This window comes from Electrona antarctica, assembly GCF_951216825.1.
Source record: "Electrona antarctica genome assembly, chromosome: 22".
NCBI lineage: Eukaryota > Metazoa > Chordata > Actinopteri > Myctophiformes > Myctophidae > Electrona > Electrona antarctica.
Genome location: NC_136805.1, coordinates 41508415 through 41514466, shown reverse-complemented (window position 1 = coordinate 41514466; position 6052 = coordinate 41508415). Strand labels below are relative to the sequence as shown.

Genomic DNA, 6052 nt, shown 5'->3' with positions numbered 1-6052 from the left:
ATCTTTGCCACACAGTGTACAGCTTAAACTTGTATTTGTTTCTGTGTGACCCCTAATGAAGTGAGTGGAGTGTGTGGTTATACCATTGTACATAGTTATACCATTGCTGAACATAGTTTAAATATGTACCTGAGGGGGTACATATTGTACCTTTAGAATAGTGGTGCTGCAACCGATCCGATATTATATCGCACACGTACAGAGCACAGCACAGTAACTATAACAATACATGTAGCCTATACTTGCACCGCTCATTTCACACAGGTGTGATTTTTCTACTCAGTCAACCTGTCTTGAAACGTAAAAACCACCAAGGGAGGTTTTAAAAGAAGAACAGAAATGTGAAAATAGCAGATAACCCATGTAGAGCTAAGGCCGATTTAAAAGCATATGTCACTGTCTGGCGCCCTACCAGGAGCAAAGATTTAGCCAGATCAGTGTAGTGTCTCAGTAAACTATAGGATCATAGAATGCAGAGAGACAGTAAACTATAGGATCATAGAATGCAGAGAGACAGTAAACTATAGGATCATAGAATGCAGAGAGACAGTTTAGCGTCTCAGTAAACTATAGGATCATAGAATGCAGAGAGACAGTGTAGCGTCTCAGTAAACTATAGGATCATAGAATGCAGAGACAGTGTAGTGTCTCAGTAAACTATTCAGTATTTTAGCTGTGACGTGAGCGCCCCCTCCTGAGATACTTCCGGGTCCTACTTTTGTGTCCCCATAGAGTTATACTGTGACGCTCCGTCGGACTAAATCTGAGACGAAAACAACCACGAAAGTCTCATTTTACCGCTTTCCTCGCAACAACAAAGCTGCGCTGCTCTCCCAAATCTGGCTGTGACAGGCCGTCTGCCCCACACGGAATACTATCGCCATTTTATTTCATTGTGTCAACTAAATCCTCATTAATGCAAACTAGATTCAACATACTCAAGCCTGCAAACATTCTAAATATGCCCCCGAAATATTTTACTGAGCAAATGGACTGTTACCACCTTCAATAATAATGATAATAATAGTCTTTATTGTCTCCACATCATATTTTTTTTTGTCATGGAAACTTGTACAAAACATTAATAATTCTACTCGAGTTGGAAGCATTAAGACCCATTTTAACCCTCAATGGCTTCCTTTCTGAAAAAGATTCACGCATTTAGATATTCTATTTACAATGAGATGCGGACGGGAGCTGGTGCCACTTGGACCCGGACGTAACGTAGCACTACAAAATGACGTCGGACTTAAATACTGAATAGGATCATAGCATGCAGAGAGACAGTAAACTATAGGATCATAGAATGCAGAGAGACAGTAAACTATAGGATCATAGAATGCAGAGAGACAGTGTAGCGTCTCAGTAAACACACACACACACACACACACACACACACACACACACACACACACACACACACACACACACACACACACACACACACACACACACACACACACACACACACACACACACACACACACCTACCAGGAGCAAAGATTTAGCCAGATCAGTGTAGTGTCTCAGTAAACTATAGGATCATAGAATGCAGAGAGACAGTAAACTATAGGATCATAGAATGCAGAGAGACAGTAAACTATAGGATCATAGAATGCAGAGAGACAGTTTAGCGTCTCAGTAAACTATAGGATCATAGAATGCCGAGACAGTGTAGTGTCTCAGTAAACACACACACAGCCCCCCCCCCCACCCTACCAGGAGCAAAGATTTAGCCAGATCAGTGTAGTGTCTCAGTAAACTATAGGATCATAGAATGCAGAGAGACAGTAAACTATAGGATCATAGAATGCAGAGAGACAGTGTAGCGTCTCAGTAAACAAACACACACAGCCCCCCCCCCCCCCCCCCACGGTACCAGGAGCAAAGATTTAGCCAGATCAGTGTAGTGTCTCAGTAAACTATAGGATCATAGAATGCAGAGACAGTAAACTATAGGATCATAGAATGCAGAGAGACAGTAAACTATAGGATCATAGAATGCAGAGAGACAGTAAACTATAGGATCATAGAATGCAGAGAGACAGTGTAGCGTCTCAGTAAACAAACACACACACACACACACACACACACACACACACACACACACACACACACACACACACACACACACACACACACACACACACACACACACACACACACACACACACACACACACACACACACACACACACACACACCCTACCAGGAGCAAAGATTTAGCCAGATCAGTGTAGTGTCTCAGTAAACTATAGGATCATAGAATGCAGAGAGACAGTAAACTATAGGATCATAGAATGCAGAGAGACAGTAAACTATAGGATCATAGAATGCAGAGAGACAGTTTAGCGTCTCAGTAAACTATAGGATCATAGAATGCCGAGACAGTGTAGTGTCTCAGTAAACACACACACAGCCCCCCCCCCCACCCTACCAGGAGCAAAGATTTAGCCAGATCAGTGTAGTGTCTCAGTAAACTATAGGATCATAGAATGCAGAGAGACAGTAAACTATAGGATCATAGAATGCAGAGAGACAGTGTAGCGTCTCAGTAAACAAACACACACCCCTTACAGCTCTGTAACTCTGAGAGTATGTAACCAAATGGACCTTTACAGCGCTGTAACTCTGAGAGTATATGTAACCAAATGGACCTTTACAGGGTCCAATGTCATCAAATGGTGGTCCGTGGCTCAAATGGGTCTGAGAGGCTAAATGTCATCAAATGGTGGTCCGTGGCTCAAATGGGTCTGAGAGGCTAAATGTCATCAAATGCTCACACACACACACACACACACACACACACACACACACACACACACACACACACACACACACACACACACACACACACACACACACACACACACACACACACACACACACACACACACACAGCTAGCTAACACACTTGTAGCTGCTACAACTACTAGCAACACAGAGAGGTTGCAAAATGATTGCATTAGCTACAGCTAGCTAACACACTTGTAGCTACTACCACACACACACACACACACACACACACACACACACACACACACACACACGCACGCACGCACGCACACGTGCGCGCGCGCGCACGCACACACACACACACACACACACACACACACACACACACACACACACACACACACACACACAGAGAGAGAGGCCCTAGCTTAGCTTGTAGGCTAACGTTTGTTTACATCCAAATAACTACATAAACACAGAAAAAAACACGATGCAAGTATTACTTACCTACTTGTATGAGTTTATCACACAAGTATAGTTGATGTAGTGGTTGTGAAAGAGTTGTAGAGTTGAGTTGTGACAAAATATCTGCTAGGCTTTTCTGTTGCTCCAAGTCCTCCAAGTAAACTTCAAAGACAAAGGGGCGCGGGGCGCGGTGCTTTAAGTTTCAAGGAGTTGTTGCCAGATACTGTGAAATAAATAAGCAACCAGTGTCCAGGTCAATAACAAGCGAAATAGCCTGACATAGCCTGATATGTATTAACAGTTTGCAGAATCACAGTACATTTCAAGCACAACTCAATACAAAGACTGTTAACTGTGAGTGGGCGACCCAATAAAGCATTACACTTGTTTACCATGTTCAAATCATCAAAACATTTAGAGACATACAAATAGACACTTCTATAGCCTATAGCCAAACAGAACCGGAATTCATCATAAATGAGGTAAAACAGGGGAAATAAATGCTAAATCATTTACAAACCACACATTCTATCCCCAGGTTAAAATGTAAACAGGCTAAATGATGATGGTTGATGCCTCATTCACTGTAGACAATGCAGAGATTAAAGGTGTTAATGGTTGCTGGCATTGGACATCATCACATTATGCATGAACTGAGACCATTTCACACCTCAGCAGAACTACAGAAACCTTTGTGAAATGTAAGGGATATTTTTGTTAAAATAGCTCTAGTAATCACTGCTATATTGCAGGGTTCTCTCTCCTTTTAGGATGGAATGTGTAACCCACATGTAGCCTACATTTATTTCTGTTTACCAGAGAGATTGGGCAGACTCCTGGTAAAGAACAAAGACTGCATGTTTAAAGGGATGTTTCACTTTCAAACATGTTTGGGGGGTTTTTAACATCTACTCAGTAATCTGTAATCTACTCAGTAATCTAATCTGTAACATGGCAGAAGACAGTTGCCTACATTGGGTCTAACTGGCTATATCCTACTGTTCTTTCCTAGTCATGTATCTGGAAACTATTAACTCAGTGAATGAGGAGTAGTACTAAAAATATGTTTGTTCAAATTGTATGTTATAAGTTTACTTGCAATTCATCTATACATGGAAACATTTGTTTCATCGCCATCCAATTAATCTAGTATCAGCATGCTTATATACATGTAATGCGTTTAAACAGTTTAGCCTTAAACAATTATTGTTTAAATCAGGTATCAGGTATCAGGCATCAGGTATTATAATATAAGGAGGAAGAACGTTTTCCAAAAAGTGTACAGTAGGCCTACTTGTTAAAATCATGCTTTTATGTGGACATGTGGAATCGTAAATATAGTCCATAAGCCATATCTGCAATATTCTGTCAATAATTACACTATACATTTTGGTACTGCTAAGGAGATTTTGTGTGGAGACACATTGACTGGTCAGAATAGCTTGGTCTCTGAGAGCAATCCCTTCAGAGGTTCCCATGCAGACTACCTGCAGGGGGTAGCCTTTGAGGCTTGGTGAGGTGTTGGAGACACTTAGTATTCTATTGTCCTCCAGGAACCTTCAAGATGTTTGTGAGAGACCACTTGGCTATCTCTCTGCAATATGTTGATCTGTATGTAAATCTTAACCACACCCAGAGTTCAACTGTTGTTTTGTGAAAAGTATATAGGCCTATCTTGTCATTTTGTCATGTAAAAGTTACTAGTCTTAGCTGGCTGCGGTCAGTCATGGAGCTCCTGAGCTCTTGCTCAGGGCCCACGGCGAAGCTATCTGTCTTTGGTCTGGAATAAAATGGTCAACATGGATCTTCAGTTCACTCTCTCTGCCTGCGTTTCTTCGATCTGATCTGAGGTTTTTGACTACTACAGTTTGCTTTGTGTCTAGAGAGTTCATGTTTCTCTAGTTTAGTGAGTTTACTGGGTCAGTTGTGTGCGAAAATACACGACAGACACACAACACATTACAGTGCAGAAGAGAAATAAAGAGACAGAACAGTCTTTCATTGTGATTTTTTTAAGTTGCAATGTAAGTTCAATTTGACAGTCTTCATAAATAGTAGCCACACTGTGAGTATATGTAACCAAATGGACCGTTACAGGGTCCAATGTCATCAAATGGTGGTCCGTGGCTCAAATGGGTCTGAGAGGCTAAATGTCATCAAATGGTGGTCCGTGGCTCAAATGGGTCTGAGAGGCTAAATGTCATCAAATGGTGGTCCGTGGCTCAAATGGGTCTGAGAGGCTAAATGTCATCTGGTGGTCCGTGGCTCAAATGGGTCTGAGAGGCTAAATGTCATCAAATGGTGGTCCGTGGCTCAAATCGGTCTGAGAGGCTGAATGTCATCTGGTGGTCCGTGGCTCAAATGGGTCTGAGAGGCTAAATGTCATCAAATGTTGGTGGCAATGTATGTAATGGAATGCAATGTATGTAATGTATGTAATGTTGGTGGCAACGTAATGTGCAATAAACTTAGACAAAATACCCCATTGAAAGTCAACCAAATGGACCCTTACAGGGTCTGAGAGGCTAAATGTCATCAAATGGTGGTCCGTGGCTCAAATGCTGCACAGACTTGGCGAGCTGCAGGCACCCAGTCAAATTTCCTGAAATTTGTTTCTAGTTATAGGTTTTTTTTCTATTTTTGAAATCCTGAAAAGTAACATTAATTTTAATTTCAAATGCATTTAGTTATAGTTATGTTAACTGTATGAACTAAATACAAATACATTGGACATAAAAAAAGACAATAATACTAGTCATTAAGCTACATTATATATAGACTGATGTTTGCATGTTTGGAATTGTAACAGCTGAAATCAATAATATATCAGTATTCTGATATTAACCTGAGG

At 41.2% G+C, this 6052-nt stretch overlaps 1 protein-coding gene across 1 annotated transcript in view; it reads right to left on the bottom strand.

Moving 5' to 3' along the window:
* The window catches only part of LOC306915994 (uncharacterized protein), a 20611-nt gene extending 17247 nt beyond the window's left edge, over positions 1-3364 (bottom strand). Inside the window, exon 1 of the mRNA XM_079493702.1 lies at positions 3244-3364. The gene's annotated coding sequence lies outside the window, so the exon portion shown is untranslated. The remainder of the gene's footprint in view (positions 1-3243) is intronic.
* Positions 3365-6052: the final 2688 nt, after the last annotated feature.